This window comes from Ovis aries, chromosome 12 (genome assembly GCF_016772045.2).
Source record: "Ovis aries strain OAR_USU_Benz2616 breed Rambouillet chromosome 12, ARS-UI_Ramb_v3.0, whole genome shotgun sequence".
Classification (NCBI taxonomy): domain Eukaryota; kingdom Metazoa; phylum Chordata; class Mammalia; order Artiodactyla; family Bovidae; genus Ovis; species Ovis aries.
Window position 1 is genome coordinate 8,223,349 of NC_056065.1, and position 19,841 is coordinate 8,243,189.

The following is a 19,841-nucleotide window of genomic DNA, read 5'->3' on the forward strand; positions in this document are numbered from 1 at the left end:
TGTTTCAATGCTCTTCTCTCTCTAAAAGGATTAGTTCTCTGAAAGATTAATTGAAGGATAGTTGATTTACAATATTGCTTTGATTTCTGCCATACATCAATGTGAATTAGCCATCTGTCTCCTTCTTGAACCTCCCTCCCACCCCTCATCCTTTCCCACCCCTCTAGGTTGTTACAGAGCCCTGGTTTGAGTTCTCTGAGTTATACAGAAAAAATTCCCATTGACTATCAGTTTTACATAGGGTAGTATGTATGCTTCCATGCTACTTTCTCCATTCATCTCACACTCTTCTTCCTCCCTACCACCCATGCCCATAAGTGTGTTCTCTGTGTCTGTATTTCCATTGCTGTCCTGCAAATAGTACCATCATCAGTACCATCTTTCTAGATTCCATTCATATGTTTTAATATATGATATTTGTTATGTATCTGATATTGTACTGTATTTTTATAGCAATTTGTTAGGATAATCAGTGTGCTGTATTTTAAATCTGGATTATAGATAAAATTATCCATAGACTATTTATTTTATAAGGACTGTGGTGATTACTGGAATTAGTACTATTACTAATGCTATTTTAGTACATATGCTAGGCACTGTAGTAAATTATGCATTTGGTCAATTTATGACAAAGGAGCTAAGAATACACAATGGGGAGTGATAGTCTAATAAATGGTGTTGTAAGAACTGGCCAGCCACATGAAAACAAAAAAAGAAAGAAAAAAACAGACCACTGTCTTATACCATACAGAAAAATTAACTCAAAAGAGAGTTTCATTTCAGTTCAGTTCAGTCGCTCAGTAGTGTCCGACTCTGTGGCCCCATGAATCACAGCAGGCCAGGCCTCCCTGTCCATCACCATCTCCCGGCGTTCACTCAGACTCATGTCCATCGAGTCAGTGATGCCATCCAGCCATCTCATCCTCAGTCGTCCCCTTCTCCTCCTGCCCCCAATCCCTCCCAGAATCAGAGTCTTTTCCAATGAGTCAACTCTTCGCATGAGGTGGCCAAAGTACTGGAGTTTCAGCTTTAGCATCATTCCTTCCAAGGAAATCCCAGGGCTGATCTCCTTCAGAATGGATTGGTTGGATCTCCTTACAGTCCAAGGGACTCTCAAGAGTCTTCTCCAACACCACAGTTCAAAAGCATCAATTCTTCGGTGCTCAGCTTTCTTCACAAGCACTTGAATATAATACGTAAAACCACAGATTTGTTCTCAAGGTTTTTCAGTCCATTAAATTCCTCATCACATAATTTGCACTAACTGACTCTAAAATTAACTATAGTGCCAAGGCTGGGGAAAATCGGTAATTATTGACAAGGTAGGCCATTTTTTCCCCATCAGATATTGTGCTTGACTATATATAAGTTATTGGAAAAATCCTAAGTGTCTGTGGAAGCAAAAACTTTGAAGAAAATTCTAAACAGCCCTTTCTTTGAAGATAGCCAACACAGGAAAAATGATTTTACCAACTACATAGATTTTTGTCTACAGTGATGATAAGTTCTGTAAAATGAAACAATCAAATTATAAAGTAAAACTTTGAGGTGAAACACCCACTATGATGACTATAATCAAAAGAGTGGAAAATAACAGGTGTTGAAAAGTACGTGGAGATATCAGAGTGCTTGTGGAATGCTAGTGGGGATGTAAAATGATTTTGTTCACCGCTATCAAAAATAGTTGCTTTTGTGTGTTCTCAATCGTGTCCGACTCCTTACAACCCCGTGGACTGTAGTCCGCCTTACTCCTCTCTTCCTGATATTTCCCAGATGCAAATACTGGAGTGGATTGCTATTTCCTCCTCCAGGGGATCTTTGAGTGTCCTTAAGTTAAAACCAGAATTACTATACGACTAGAAGTTCCACTCCTAAGCTGTGTAACCCAACATACTGAAAACATATACTCGAACAAATAGCTGTACATTGATGTTTATGGCCAAAATATTTGCAATAGCCAAAATGTCAGTATGGACACAGCTCAAATATCAATGGATAAATGAATAGACAAACTGTAGTAAATTTACATACCATGGAATATTACTCAAACAAAAAAGGAGTTAAATACTGATACATGCTAAAGACATAGATGAAGGTAGAAAATAGAATGCTCAGTGAGAGAGTCAAGATGCAAAAAGTCACATATTCCATGTGTCCATTGAGATTATAAACATCCAGAACATGTCTTCAGTACAGTAGTGACAGAAAGCAGATAGGTGGTTGTCAGGGAATAGGAGGAGACATAAAGAGGAATAATTGCTTAATGAGTACAAAGTTTTATTTTGGGATGAGGAAATGTTTTGTAACTAGTTCAAGCAGTAGTTGTACAACATTGTAAATAAATTAAATGTCACTGAATTATTCACTTTAAAATGTTTAATCTGATGTTATGTGAAGCAGTTTAAAAAAGGAAAATAATCACATCAATTAAAAAAAGGAAAATAAAGTTGAAGTAAAAGTAAATTTTGATGAGTTAGACAAGAATAATTAATGTTCTGGAGGACAAGAAAAGCTGGCAATTGCCCAGAGGCAATAAAATCTAATGAAGAATTGAGTATATTGTAAAGAAAAAACACAGCCAAATACATGATATTATTTATTCCCAAAGGAAAAGTTTTTTAAAAAATTTAAATAATATTCAGTGGTATACAGGAAGTACCATTTTCTGAGCTTACAAAAAAAAATCTAATTTTGCATATGCAAATACCTTACCACATATAAGAGTCTTTCAAAAAAGTAAATAGTTCTAATAGTACTTCAAAGAATGTAATATAAAAACAAATCCTGTGCACACTTTAGTTATGCAGATGTTCTACAAAGAAGTATGTCTGCATATCAGTCTTCCTTCAGACATTTATTCATTAAATTTAATGTAGAAAAAATAAAATTATTTTACTGAGAGTCTTGAAATGAATGGTACTAACAAAACTGTATAGCCTGAAAATTTTATTCATGCATGAATTTTGTAGACTTCATACATGAATGTTTTAGTTTTACAAGACTGGGTAAAACTACACAAAGCTGGACAAAGTAATTGGTTTTATTTTCACAAAGGAAAATATTTGAAAGAACACAAAAGTATGAAACATGGAAATACTACAGAAAGCAGACTAGAGATTCCTCAAGAAACTAAAAATAGCACTATTTTGATCCAGTAACTCCAATCCTGGTTATATATCTTAAGAAAAGAGAAACAATATTTAGAAAAGATATATGTACCCCAGTGTTCACAGTAGAACTTTTTACAACCACCAAGAGATGGAAGCAATTTAAAAGTCCATCAACAGAGAAGTAGATAAAGAAGATGTAATTTATATCATGTATATTTTATATTTTATATATATTATATATAATTATATTATATACAGGGCTTCCCCAATGGCTCAGTGGTAAAGAATCCACCTTTAATACAGGAGACATGGGTTCTATCCCGGAGTTGGGAAGATCCCCTGGAGGAGGGTATGGCAACCCACTCCAGTATTCTTGCCTAGAGAATCCCATGGACAGAGGAAGCTGGTGGGCTATGGTGCATAGTGTCCCTAAGAGTCAAACATTACTGAAGTGACTGAGCATGCGCACATGCATATATTATATATATTATGTATATATGATGGGATGTTACTCTCAGAAAAAGAAATCAAATTTGTGGTTACCAGAGGTGACTGGGTTATTGGGAGGAGGAACTGAATGGAGGTGATCAAAAAGTATAAACTTTCTGTTATGAATAAGTACTAGGGATGTATGAAAGTTAAGAGAGCAAATCCTAAGATTTTTATCAAAAGAATTTTTTCTATTTGTTTAAATTTGTATCTGTAGAAGATGGTGGATGCTCATTAAATGCATTGTGGCCGTCATTTTCTGATATATGTAAGTCAGATCATTATACTCTACACTTTAAACTTTGTCAGTTCTAGGTGTCAATTATATCTCATTGAAACTGGGGAGGAAAGTGCCAAAAAAGAAAAAAAACAAACAAAAAAAACAAACATCTATCCCTCCCCTTAAAATAGACTATTAGGTACATTTCTAAAATTAGCAACTCTACTGTGGTATGTTAGAAACTGTTGATATTTCTAATGTCACGAATGATTGGGAGTTATTGAAATGAAAGTGTTAGTCACTCAGTTGTGTCTGGCTCTTTGCAATCCCGCCAGGCTCCTTTGTCTATGGAATTCTCCAGGCCAGAATACTGGAGTGGTTAGCCATTCCCTTCTCCAAGGGATGTTAGAAACCGAGGGATCAAACCCAGGTCTCCTGCACTGCACATGAACCCTTTCCAATTTGAGCCACCAGGGAAGCCTATATCTATGTATGAAGTGAAGTGAAGTGAAAGTCGCTCAGTCATGTCCAACTCTTCATGACCCCATGGACTATACAGTACATGGAATTTTCCAGGCCAGAATACTGAAGTGGGTAGCATTTCCCTTCTCCAGAGGATCTTCCCAATCCATATGCACAAATACATATATATAATATATATATTCCAGTTATAAGTTTTACATGGTAAAAAATTTTACAGCATTTTGAGTATGGCAATAGAAATTATGTATATGTAACTATTATACGTATACATATATATATGTATATATTCTTTTCACAAAAGGGTCAATAAAGTGTATATCATTCTATAACTTATGTTTTGCAGAGCATAGCATAGTTAAACATGGCAGAACATCTGGAACACTATCCTTATATTCTAATTGGTGGTAGCCTTTAGAAAGCAGGATTAATCATGGAGGTATTTATATCATTTTGTTTTAGATAAAGCATTGATATTATAATTTAAATTATGTAAGGAAAAGAGAAGTGCTTCCCTGGTAGTGGCTCAGATGGCAAAGAATTCACCTGCAATGCAAGAGATCCTGGTTCAATCTCTGCATGGAGATTTCCTGGAGAATAGAATGACAACTGATTCCAGTATTCTTTTCTGGAGAATCCCATGGACAGAGGAGCCTGCCAGGCTATAGTCCATGGAGTCTCAAAGTGTCAGACAAAACTGAACAACTAAGTACACACACAAATGCACAGGAGGAGAGAAAAATAAAATTTTAATTAAGCATAAATTGTTAGTAGAATGATTTTTATAAGATAATTCAAGTGTCAAAAGAGCTTTTTAAAAGTGCTCTTAGTATAAAGGCAATTAAGAATAAAAATATACAGAAGCACTAATAATATGTACACAAAAATCATGATAGAAAGGGAAAATATGAAGGTATAAGAAGAATGATTTCCTAATTTTACTAGGTATAATTAGATTTTGGATGTTGATAATTAAATAAATGTTTTAAATAAACAAGGCACAATCAGAACAAATATCTCTATTGCAACAAAGATAGTGCATCTGTGAAATTTTAAGGATAGATTTTAGAAATTTTGTATTCGGGAAACAATTTATTTTAATTAGGTTGATTCTTCTGAAATTTAGTTTATATTTCAAAAATTTGAACTTTATTTCACAAAACCTAATGAACATTTACAGAAAGAAAGAGAGTATTTTGAGCCCTCCCAGAGGGAGATAGGGCTTCCCAGGTCATACTAGTGGTAAAGAACCACCCTGCCAATGCAGGAGATGCAAGAGATGTGGGTTCGATCCCTGGGTTGGGAAGATCCCCTGAAGAAAGGCATGGCAACCCTATTCAGTATGCTTGCCTGGAGAATCTCATGAATAGAGGAGCCTGGCAGGTTACAGTCCATAGATAGGGTCACAAAGAACAGGACACAAATGAAGCGACTTAGCACACATGCATAGAGGGAGATAAAAATTATAAATAGTATTTAGCTAATTTTATCATACATTTTACTGAAGTAGTGATAAAACTGTCAATTATGGCTTATTACAAAAATAAATTTGATTTAATATGAGGTTTTATTTGCGCATATATCATGTGCCAAAGGTCCACAAGTGAACACTTTTCCTAAAATGTCAGTATCACTAAACTCATGATACAATTAGTAAGACCATCATAAAACTGCTGCTGTCAATTCCGTGATAATAGTAATGTTAATCTTAGTATTATGACTGGCTAACAAAAACCTTCAATATTCTAATAGCAATCTGTATATAGCACAATTTGAGATAGAAATGTATGTTGTGGCTATTGTTCAAAAGCCATTGTTCAACACCTTCTGATAGAACTGAATGTTTATTTACTAGAGGAGATGACTAGGAGCAGAGGGCTCTTTTAGGAGAGGCTAAATATTTATCTTTCTTAATGCCCTAGAAGAGAAAGTTGTGTGGGCAAAGAAAACATGGACAACTCTGAGATAAAAAAGTTTCAGAAAAAGTTGACTCTGACTAAAGACGTTTTAGAAACATTTATCCAGTTTATTTACCTCTATTTTCTTCCTAAGTTCTCTGGTAGCTCAGCTGGTAAAGAATCTGACCGCAGTACAGGAGACCCCGGTTCAATTCCTGGATTAGGAAGATTCCCTGGAGAAAGGATAGGCTACCCACTCCGTATTCTTGGGCTTCCCTGGTGGCTCGGATGATAAAGAATCTGCCTGCAATGTGGGACACCTGGGTACGATCCCTGGGTTGATAAGATCCTCTGGAGGAGGGCATGGTAACCCACTGATATATTCTTGCCTGGAGAATTCCATGGACAGAGGAGCCTGGCAGGCTACAGTCTATGAGGTCACAGAGTCAGACATGACTGAGTGACTAAACGCACATATGTAAGTTGTGTCATGAAAATTAAAGCAATCTGTTTCTATATTACAGTGTTCTTTTAAGTTTTCAGGTAAATTTTGTAAGCGTTAAGAAAGATAGAGTTACATATCTAAAAAATAAATAATCTTCCAGTGGATATAAGCTGAAGTTATAAAGTATGACTGCTTAGTGATAGTGGTATATTAAAATGGATATTTAAAAAAATTATATTTTAAATCATATGTTAATTAAATTTCAGAGAAACATCAAAAGGAAAATAGTAACCATATGAACAGGTGCCCCAAATATATACAATGAAGTCACATACAATGAAGTCATATATTTAAACATGAATAATTAATGTCTATTTACATTGTAGACTTAAAATTAATATGGGAAAACAGGCTGAAGGTTTGCATAGGAAATAAGCCCAGATCAGTGTTGTGAGATAGAAGATAAAAAAAAAAAAAAAAAAACAAATTTCGGAATTTGAGACAGCAAAGCGACTTGGTCTTCCATATTTCTAAAACGACTTACAAAAAATATATAGATAAAATGGGCAAAGTACATATTCTATCATGATAGAGAATATTTTCCCAGAGATTAGTAATAATTTTAATTTTGAAAAATTATACTAAGTCCTGAACAAGATGAATGAAACAAATCTGTACCAAATGAATATAATAAAATGGTAGGACGTCAAAAAATAAAGAAACATGCCAACTCCTACTATTGGAAACAATACAGTGGGAAATATCACAATTCTGGCATTAGAATTTGTCCTAAAGATAATACTAGCTTACTTTGTTTTTGTGTGTATGTGTACGTGTTTTGTGTGATTCCTTTTCCTTTTTTTTTTAATTAGTTGAGACACTGACATGTATCACTATGCAAATTTAAGGTGTACAAATTGTTGATTTGTTACACTTATACAATATATGATTAGCACTCAGCTTTAGCTAACCGCTCTGTCACTTCACATCACTATCATCTCATTTTTGTGGTGAGAAAAATTAAGTTCTGGTCTCTTTTCAACTTTAAAGATAAAGTTTCAATTTGGCCTGATTGAATCCATTGACCGAAACTTCATGCTCTGTGTGTATGTGTGTGTTTGTGTGTATGTGTATGATGAGTCAATAAGAAAAATATTCCTATGTAACAGATAAAGCTTAGTGTCTCTAAATTTAGACTTCATAAAAACTCATTTTCCAATCTTCCTTCCTTGAATAAAGTAAAAGTGATTAAAATGTTCAATTATACAATCAACTGACAAATAACAATCTACATGACACATTCAAGAAAGGAATTAAACTCAACATAGCACAAAGATACTAAAATTAGCCTACTTCTGAATAATTGTTTAAAATCTTGTAGATACAAATGCAATTACTAATTTTCCCTGACCTTTCTGATTATGGGCTTTGAATAAAGACATTTCAACCTTCTATTAGAGAAAAATGCTCTTCATTTTGGATTTTGAGTGACATTTTAAAATTATAATGTTAGAATTTTTTAACAAGTGATAAATGCTCATTTTAAAAATAAACTCACATGATAGAGAATAATGCAAAGAATAAAGTATCACTTTAAATCTCACCATCAGGGATATTTGTTAGCATTTGTCAAATACTTTATAAATTAATAAGATATATATTTCATAAATTGGTATGAGTTACAAAAAGAAGTATGAGTGAATTGATAAGAAAAGATCAATTAAATTTTAGCAAAATTAAGAAATCATAAAAATGAAAAGACAATCTATGAAATGGGAGAAAATATTTGCAAACCTCATATCAATCTGATAAGGGTAATCATCCAAAGTATATAAGAAACACATAAAGGTCAATAGCAAGAAAACAATGATTCAATGATTTATTAATGGACAGAGTATTGTATAAACAAATTTCCAAAGAAGACATTCAGTTGACCAAAAAATATATGAAGTCGTGCTCAACATCAATAATAACATCAGGAAAGTACATATCCAAATAACAATGAGTTTCACTTTATACTTGTTAGAAATGTAAAGTACACTTATTAGAATGGCTACCATCAATAAGACAAGAGATAGAATGTGGAAAAAAAGGAACTCTAGTGCACTGAAGGTAGGACTGTGAGATGTTCCAGCCAGTACGGAAAACACTTCATGCTGGAGGTTCATTATTGAGTGAAAAGTAAAACCAACATATGATTCAGTAATCCCACTTCTGGGCGTATAAAAAAGAAAATGAAATCATTAACAGATATCTGCACTCCCATATTGGTTGCAGAGTTACTCACAGTAACCAAGATATGGAAACAAAGGGTCTCTCTACAGATGAATAAAAAAGATATTTTGCACACATAATGGGATATTATTCAGCCATGAGGAAGAAGGAAATCTTGCCATTTGTGATGATATGGATGGGCTTTGAGGGCATTATATTAAGTTAAATTGTATGCTATCACTTTAAAAATCCAAGTTACAGTCATACAAATTGAAGCAGAAGGAAGGAAGGATGGGGGTCACCAGGGGCTGAGGGATAGAGGAAATGGGAGATGTTGACCAAAGGATACACATTTTTGGTTATAGTTGCATAAGTTCTGGGATCTAATGTACAGCCTGGTGACTATAGTTAAAATGATATTGATATTATATAATTGAAAGCTGCTGAGAGGTTAGGTCTTAAATGTTCTCATCACACACACACGTGGACACACACACACACACACACACACACACACAATGGTAAATACACAGGTGATGGAAATCTTAACTAACCCTATTGTGATAATCATTTCACAATATTTAAGCATCAAATCTTCAGTTTTTACCCCTTGAACTTACAAAATATTGTATATCAGTTATATCTTGATATAGATGTGGTAATATTTTATTTTTTAAAAATTTATTTATTTTAATTGGAGGTTAATTACTTTACAATATTGTATTGGTTTTGCCATACATCAACATGAATCTGCCACGGGTATTCACGTGTTCCCCATCCCTGAACCCCCCTCCCACCTCCCTCCCTGTACCATCCCTCTGGGTCATCCCAGTGCACCAGCCCCAAGCATCCAGTATCATTCATCAAACCTGGACTGGCGATTCATTTCATATATGATATTATACATGTTTCAATGCCATTCTCCCATATCATCCCACCCTCCCCCTCTCCCTCTCCCACAGAGTCCAAAAGACTGTTCTATACATCTGTGTCTCTTTTGCTGTCTCACACACAGGGTTATCATTACCATCTTTCTAAATTCCATATATAGTATACTGTATTGGTATTTTTCTTTCTGGCTTACTTCACTCTGTATAATAGGTTCCAGTTTCATCCACCTCATTAGAACTGATTCAAATGTGTTCTTTTTAATGACTGAGTAATACTCCATTGTGTATGTGTACCACAGTTTTCTTATCCATTCATCTGCTGATGGACATCTAGGTTGCTTCCATGTCCTGGCACAGTGCTGCAATTAACATTGGGGTACACATGTCTCTTTCCATTCTGGTTTCCTCGGTGTGTATGCCCAGCAGTGGGATTGCTGGGTCATAAGACAGTTCTACTTCCAGTTTTTTTAAGGAATCTCCACACTGTTCTTCACAATGGCTGTACTAGTTTTCATTCCCACCAACAGTATAAGAGGGTTCCCTTTTCTCCACACCCTCTCCAGCATTTATTGCTTGTAGATTTTTGGATAGCAGCCATTCTGACTGGCATGAAATGGTACCTCATTGTGGTTTTGATTTGCATTTCTCTGATAATGAATGATGTTGAGCATCTTTTCATGTGTTTGTTAGCCATCTGTATGTCTTCTTTGGAGAGATGTCTGTTTAGTTTTTTGGCCCATTTTTTGATTGGGTCATTTATTTTTCTGAAATTGAGCTGCAGGAGTTGCTTGTATATTTTTGAGATTAGTTGTTTGTCAGTTGCTTCATTTGCTATTATTTTCTCCCTTTCAGAAGGCTGTCTTTTCACCTTGCTTATAGTTTCCTTTGTTGTACAGAAGCTTTTAATTTTAATCATGTTTCATTTGTTAATTTTTGCTTTTCTTTCCAATATTCTGGGAGGTGGGTCATAGAGGATCCTGCTGTGATTTATGTCAGAGAGTGTTTTGCCTATGTTCTCCTCTAGGAGTTTTATAGTTTCTGGTCTTATGTTTAGATCTTTAATCCATTTTGAGTTTATTTTTGTGTATGGTGTTAGAAAGTGTTCTAGTTTCATTCTTTTACAAGTGGTTGACCAGTTTTCCCAGCACCACTTGTTAAAGAGATTGTCTTATCTTAATTGTATATTCTTGCCTCTCTTTGTCAAAGATAACGTGTCTATATGTGTGTGGGTTTATCTCTGGGCTTTCTATTTTGTTCCATTGGTCTATATTTCTCTCTTTGTGCCTGTACCATACTGTCTTGATGACTGTGGCTTTGTAGTAGAGACTGAAGTCAGGCAGCTTGTTTCGTCAAGTTCCATTCTTCTTTCTCAAGTTTGCTTTGGCTATTCGAGATTTTTTGTATTTCCATACAAATTGTGAAATTATTTGTTCTAGCCCTGTGGTAATATTTTAAATAAAAATACCAACTAAGATAAATTATTGAATAAATAAACAAATTAGAGCTAAAAAAGAAAAAAAAAAAAAGGACACATCTTCTTTGCAGGAGAATTCAAAATAGCATATGTAGGTGCTTCTCCCTTCAGGAGACATGCTTAACTACCAGGCCCTCCACCTTCTCCTCCACCCACACCCCAGCCCACCCCTGGGTGAGGTAGATTTAAAGACTTGCTTCCCACAGAGAGGTTATGTAAAGAGAAAAATAGTAACTTTAGAACTCAGAAATCTGGCAAAGATTATCTTAAACATATCAAATGTGGGATCCTGTAAAAGATCCTGAAACAAAAAGAGGACTCTAATAGAAAAGTGAAATCTGCATAATATCTACAGTTCAGTTAATACTAATGTGTTAATGCCAGCTTCTTTATTTTGGCAGATGCACCATGGTAATATAAGATACTAACAACAGGAGAAACTAGTTTTCTGCTATCGTTTGCAACTACTGCTATCTTTACAACTTTTCTATAAATCTTAACAAAATAAGTTTTTAAAGTGTGTTTAAATATTTTTGCCTTCATGCCGTTCTATTTGCTGTGGATTTTATGATTCATTAATCAATGAAATTATCTCTTCTAGGATAAATCCAAACTTCTCTTAAAGCAATGAATGTCAGCTTGCTTGAGTAGGAGAATGCTAGGAGAAGAAAATAATAATATTTGAAAGAAAAATGATTTTGTCTTCAGAATTGCTAAAGCACAGTACTTATTCCTGCATGGTTAACATGAAACTTCCTAAACTGTGCAACCACCTAAGACATATGATATCAGGAAGAAGCCATTCAATATGGCTGACATTTTTGAGTATGAAAAATTTATAAACATTAACATTCTCCTTGTCTTCTAATGTCCTCTAGTTGTGCAACTTTGATTAACACAGGAATCATTCCCTAAATGTCTATTCATTTGTGAATTCTGTGTTGAAGTCAGTTTCTGTAAAGTTAAAACTGATAATTAGACCCTGAAATAGTGTGATTCCACACAGAACTAAAACACTATAGAGATTCTTCTCTATCACATATGGTTTTAAGTGCAATGTTCTATGCTTATTTTAAAACTATGGCCCCTTATTTACATTTAGGTCTTTAATCCATTTTGAGTTTATTTTTGAATACTATACACTATACACAAAAATAAACTCAAAATGGATTAAAGACCTGAATAATAAGCAAAAATGTTAAAATAAGTTATGCTATAAATATTTTTATGGAGTACATAATTTCATTCTTTTACATGAAGCTGTCCATTTTTCCCAGCACCATTTATTTAAGAGACAAGTCTTTTCTCCATTATATATTCTTGCCTCCTTTGTTGTGTACTAGGTGACAGAAAAGAGCACTCACAGTGCTTTAGTTCCTGTTGTGGAATCACACTATTCCATGGTCTTAATTTTCAGCTTTAACTTTACAGAAACTGAGTGGATAAAGAAGATGTGGTACATGTATGGCTTTCTAGGTGGCTCAGTGGTAAAATTTTGTCTGCCAATGCAGGAGATAGAGAAGATATGGATTTTTATCCGTGGGTCACGAAGATCCCCTGGCAGAAGAAATGGCAATCCACTTCAGTATTCTTGCCTGGAAAATTCTATGGACAGAGAAGCCTGGTGGGCTACAGTCCAAGGAGTCACAAAGAATAAGACACAATTGAGTAACTAAGTATCTGAGTATGTGCACATGTTTCATATATTCAGTGAAATATTGCTCAGCCATAAAAGGAATAAATTGGGTTATTTGCAGAGCTGTGGATGGAGCTAGAGTCTGTCATAGAGTGGACAAAATCAGAAAAGTAAAACAAATATCATATATCGGCATATATATGCGGAATCAAGAAAAATGGTACAGATGAACCTATTTGCGGGCAGGAGTAGAGACTCCGACTTAGAGAAAAGATGTGTGGACACATTGGGGAAAGAATGGGATGAACTGAGAGAGTAGCACTGACATACATACACTATTATATGTAAAAGAGAAAGCTAGTGGGAACCTGCTATACAGCACAGGGATCTCAGTCTGGTGCTCTGTGGAGGCCTATTCTGCGGATATGAGGGAGAGGGAGTGAAGCTCGAGAAGGAGAGATATGTACTGTTGTTGCTGTTTAGTTTCCCAGTCGTGTCTGACTATCTGTGATCCCATGGACTGCAGCACCCCAGGCCTCCCTGTCCTTCACCATCTCCCGAGTTTGCCCAATTTCATGTTCATTGCATCGGTGATGATGTTCAGCCATCTCATCCTCTGATACCCTCTTCTCCATCTTCCCTCAATCTTTCTCAGCATCAGGGATTTTACCAATGAGTTGTCTGCTCACATCAGATGCCCAAAATACTGGAGCTTCACCTTCAGCATCAGTCCTTCCAGTGAATATTCAGGGTTGATATCCCTTATGATTGACTGGTTTGAGCTCCTTGCTGTCCAAGGGACTTTCAGAAGTCTTCAGCACCACAGTTCCAAGGCATCAATTTTTTGGCATTTTGCCTTCTTTATAGTCCAGCTCTCACAACTCTAAGTGATCACTGGGAAGACTATAGCCTTGACTATACGGACCTTTGTCAGTGGAGTAATGCCTCTGCTTTTCAACGCACTGTCTAAGTTTGTCATCACTTTCCTGCCAAGAAGCAATCGTCTTCTGATTTCTTGTCTGCAGTTATTTTGGAGCCCAAGAGGAGGAAATCTTTCACTACTTCCACCTTTTCCCCTTCTATTTGTGATGCAAATAGATGCTGGATGCCATAACCTTAGTTTTTTCCTAATATTTAGTCTTTAACCCTCCTTTCACCCTCGGCCCTTTCACCCTCCTCCTTCACCCTCATCAAGAAACTCTTTAGTTCCTCTTCGCTATCTGCCATAAGAGTGGTATCATCTGCATATCTGGGGCTGTTAATGTTTCTCCCACCTATCTTGATTCCACTGTGTAACTCATCCAGTCCAGCATTTCTCATGATGTGCTCAGGGTGACAGCAGACAGCCCTCTCATATGCCTTTCTCAATCTTGAATCAATCAGTTGTTCCATACAGGGTTCTAACTGTTGCTTCTTGACCTGTATACAGGTTTCTCAGGCGACAGGTAAGAGGTCTGGTATTCCCATTTCTCTAAGAACTTTCCACAGTTTGTCATGATCCACCCAGTCAAAGGCTTTAGTGCAGTCGATGAAACAGAGGTAGATGTTTTTCTGGAATTCCCTTGCTTTCTCTGTGATTCAGCAAATGTTAGCAATTTGATGTCTAGTTCCTCTTCCTTTTCTAAACCCATCTTGGACATCTGCAAGTTCTTGGTTCCCATAATGCTACAGCCTAGCATGCAAGCTTTTAAGCAAGATATTACTAGCATGGGAGATGAGTGCAATTGTCCAATGGTTGGCATGTTCTTTGGTACTCCCCTTCCTGGGCTTTGGGATGAGGATTGACCTTTTCCAGTCTTGTGGCCACTGCTGGGTCTTCCAGATTTGCTGGCATAATGAATGCAAAACCTTAATAAAGGCAGCATCCTCTAGGGATTTGAAAAGTGCTGCTGGAATTTCATTATATCCTCTGTGTGTGTGTGTGTGTGTATGTATGTATATATGTATATATGTGTGTGTATATATAAATATAAATATATATATATATATATATATCTTATTCACTGTTTTACAGCAGAAACTAGCACAATGATCTAAAGCACCATTCTCCAATTAAGCCAAGGGGGAGGGGAAAACTGTTGCCTTAATAAATCATAATAAAAGTGGTTTTCCTTTTAATTAGATAATACTGTATACACCATGGTTATATTCCTATCCCATTCTGTTCTTATTTTGGGTTGGAATAATCATAACTGATTATAAAATGATTGGTGTGGAAAATGATGCATCATAAAAAATTTGACAGTATTTATATTTTATTGTTTATAATATTTAATTTTAGTTTTGTGGCATAGGACAAAAAGTAATTTGATAAGAAAATAGTTCCCATGTTTATTCCCCATGTAGTATGAATGTTCACAATATGCTGATGTGTATTTTTTTCTAGTATCAGTGAAATTTTGAGTTATAGGAGAATGATCTTCATCTTGGTAAGTGCTTTGTCTGAAAAGTATTCATTGACTAACTCAAATTTACACATTTAAAGATTTATAAAACAGTTGCTATTTTTCAAGTCTTAAACCCTTAATTTACCTTAAATAGTAACAGATTTTAGTGTTATACCAGATAAGTTTTGTTCAGGCTATGTTTTTTTTAAATGCTTCCTTCTCCTAAATTTAACATTATTATGTAAAACATTTACTATGACAAAAAACACTGTAGAAAAAATAATATTAGCATTTTAATTCTGTCATTAATAGAGTTTATATTCAGATTTTATAGTATAATTGCCTTATTAGTGATTAAATATACTCAGTTTTATATAATATTTATTGTGTTCTGGCCACTGCCCTATGTGCATTGGCTATAAAGAAAATTTATGAATATAAAGAGGACTTAGATTTGTGACTTACCCTCAAGAACTTCAAAACTTGGACAATTGTGATGTAAAAAAATAAGTATAAGACTATATAATAATATTAAAAACAATGTGAAATATAAATATATTGTACTGGAAAGAATATAAATACTTCTACCTAGTTAAACAACAGCAGGCATTTTTACCTTCCAGAAGTTATCTTTATGTCTCAAATTTTGAAATTGAGATGTGAAGTGTGTAATTTGCCCCACTGCTGATGGGTTGAATGAGAAAGGCCCTGGGGCCACTGCCCTGTCTCCAGAACACTTGTGGCTACCACAGCCAGACAGCTGCTAAGAGCTGGTTACTGAGGAAATGTTAACTGCCTCTCATCAAAGAGGGTCATCTATGCCTTTTGAACTGCTCTTTACAAAATCTCCGTCTAGCTTCTACTGCTAACCCTGTTATCCATCCACTGGAAGTAAAATTTCAGGAGTACAAAGGATCACTTCTTTGCTCCTCACCATTTAACAAGGACAAGGGTTGGTTGGGCATGAGGTCAGTATTGCAGGTTTACATAGTGAGTAAAATAGTTTAAATGATCAACAGAGCACTAAATCTTTTCCATGAACAATATATTCTTGTGGTTTTTTAATTCAAATTTGATTTTTTTCATACTCGTACTTATTTTTTAAAATGCATTTCTTATTTGATCCCAGATTTTCTATTAAATTGCAAATGGAAATGCTAATGATTTTATAATAAAGTATCATGTAGTACAAAGCCAGTTGTGCAATAAAAATATATACAAATTAAATTTGAATATGGTTTCCTGAGAATAGAATCATATTTTAAAGATAAGGCTATACAGTTGTTCCTTTTTTTTTTTTTTTACAAAAATAAGTATTATCCTGCCATACTTGCTTATGTAATTTTAGTTGCACTTTTGCCCCAGTACTCCATATTTTAATAACTAGAGGACGTTACATGAAGGAGAGAATTCCTAGGAAATTTGTTTCACAATTCTATTTACAAAAGAAGATGTGAATAGGATAATAAAATATTATATTAGATTGGAATGTCTTATAGGACACTTTGTTAAATGTGTAGAGGTGGAAATTGGTATAGATCAATATCAACATGAGAATTTTATTTTTGGTGTATTTTTCCACTTATGTTTGTAAATAAATCTTCATTAGTATACAGAGGTGCATTGTATAAGTTTAAATGTTTTAAGTATATATATTTGTTATTTATTTTTCCAGTTGCTCAGCTAAGTCTGATTATTTTTACCCCATGGACCAGAGAGGACCAGGCTCTTCTGCCTATGGAATTTTCCAGACAAGAATACCAGAGTGGGGTGCCATTTCCTGCTCCATAGGTTACTGTTCCTGTTCAGTTGCTAAGCCGTGTCTGACTCTGCGACCCCATGAACTGCAGCACTCCAGGCCTCCCTGTCCATCACTTCTCCTGGAGTTTGCCCAAGTTCATGTCCACTGAGTCAGTGATACTATCCTAACATCTCCATATGTATATATTGCATAACATATATATATATATATATATATATATATATATATGTGTGTGTGTGTGTGTATATATATATATATCCTATGCTCATTAATATATTCCTTAATATATGTATATATTTATCTGCATTTTTGTCACCATTGGAATTGTTTGCAAAGCTTTTTGGCAGTTGCTTCCTGATTAAAGAGAAAATATCACACAAAGGTGCAGGGAACATGATCATGGGAAGAAGAAAATAAATTGTCACCAACTCTGGAGAATTTATTCAGTTCAATTAAGTTCAGATATATTGTCCTGTCCAACCCTTTGTAACCCTGTTGCCTGAAGCAAGCCAGGCTTCCCTGTCCTTCACCAACTCACAGAGATTGCTCAAACTCATGTCACAAAGTTAGTTATGCCATCCAACCATCTTATTCTCTGTTGTCCCCTTCTCTTCCTTCTTTCAATATTTCCCAGCATCAGGGTCTTCTCCAATGAGTCAGTTCTTTGCAACAAGGGGCCAAAATATTGGAGCTTCAGCTTCAGCATCAGTCCTTCCAATGAATGTTCAGGACTGATTTCTTTTAGGATTGAAATATTTGATCTCCTTGAAGTCAGAGGGACTCTCAAAAATCTTCTCCAACACCATAGTTACAAAGCATCAATTATTTGGTGCTCAGCTTTCTTTATAGTCCAACTCTCACATGCATTCAAGACTACTGAAAAAAACCATAGCTTTGACTAGACGGACCTTTGTTGGCAAAGAAATGTCTCTGCCTTTTTTTTTTTTTTTTTTTTTTTAGTTTTGGGAATGTTGTTTCTTAAAAAAAAAAAATTATTTTTTACTTTATTTTACTTTACAATACTGTATTGGTTTTGCCATACATTGACATGAATCCACCACAGGTGTACATGCATTCCCAAACATGAACTCCCCTCCCACCTCCCTCCCCATAACATCTCTCTGGGTCATCACCATGCACCAGCCCCAAGCATGCTGTATCCTGCGTCGGACATAGACTGGCGATTCGATTCTTACATGATAGAATACATGTTACAATGTCATTCTCCCAAATCATCCCACCCTCTCCCTCTCCCTCTGAGTCTGGGGGTGCTGGACAGTCTCTGCTTTTTAATATGCTGTCTAGATGGGTCATAACTTTTCTTCCAAGGAACAAGTATCTTTTCATGGCTGCATTCACCATCTGCAGTGATTTTGGAGCCCCAAAAATAAAGTCTGACACTGTTTCCACTGGTTCCCCATCTATTTCCCATGAAGTGATGGGGACCAGATGCCATGATCTTTTTTTCCTGAATGTTGAGCTTTAAGCCAATATTTTTACTCTCCTCTTTCATTTTCATCAAGAGGCTTTTTAGTTCCTCCTCACTTTTTGCCATAAGGGTGGTGTCATCTGCATATCTGAGGTTATTGATATTTCTCCCAGCAATCTTGATTCCACCTTGTGATTCTTCCAGCCCAGTGTTTCTCATGATGTACTCTGCATATAAGTTAAACAATCAGGGAGACAATACACAGCCTTGACATATTGCTTTTCCTATTTGGAACCAGTCTGTTGTTCCATGTCCAGTTCTAACTGTTGCTTCCTCACCTGCATATAGGTTTCTCAAGAGGCAGGTCAGATGATCTGGTATTTCCATCTCTTTCAGAATTTTCCACAGTTGATTGTGATCCACACAGTCAAAGGCTTTGGCATAGTCAATAAAGCAGAAATAAATGTTTTTTTCTGGAACTCTCTTGCTTTCCCAATTATCCATTCGGATGTTGGCAATTTGATCTCTGGTTCCTCTGCATTTTTCTAAAACAGGCTTGAACATCTGGAAGTTCACAGTTCACGTACTGCTGAAGCCTGGCTTGGAGAATTTTAAGCATTACTTTACTAGCTTGTGAGATGAGTGCAATTGTGTGATAGTTTGAGCATTCTTTGGCATCGCCTTTCTTTGGGATTGGAATGAAAACTGATCTTTTCCAGTCCTGTGGCCACTGCTGAGTTTTCCAAGTTTGCTGGCATATTGAGTGTAGCACTTTCATAGCATCATCTTTCAGGATTTGAAATAGCTTACCTGGAAGTTCATCACCTCCACTAGCTTTTTTTGTAGTGATGCTTTCTAAGGCCCACTTGGCTTCACATTCCAGGGTGTCTGGCTCCCGGTGAGTCATCACACCATTGTGATTATCTGGGTAGTGAATCTCTCTTTTGCACAGTTCTGTATATTCTTGCCCCCTCTTCTTAATATCTTCAGCTTCTGTTAGGTCCATACATTTCTGCCCTTTATTGAGCCCATCTTTGCATGAAACGTTCCCTTGGTATCTCTAATTTTCTGGAAGAGATCTCCAGTCTTTCCCATTCTGTAAATAGATGGGAAAACAGTGGAAACAGTCTTAGACTTTATGTTTTTGGGCTCCAAAATCACTGCAGATGATGATTGCAGCCATGAAATTAAAAGATGCTTACTCCTTGGAAGAAAAGTTATGACCATTCTAGATAGTATATTGAAAAGCAGAGATATTACTTTGCCAACAAAGGTCTGTCTAGTCAAGGCTATGGTTTTTCCTGTGGTCATGTATGGATGTGAGAGTTGGACTGTGAAGAAAGCTGAGCACCAAAGAATTGATGCTTTTGAACTGTGGTGTTGGAGAAGACTCTTGAGAGTCCCTTG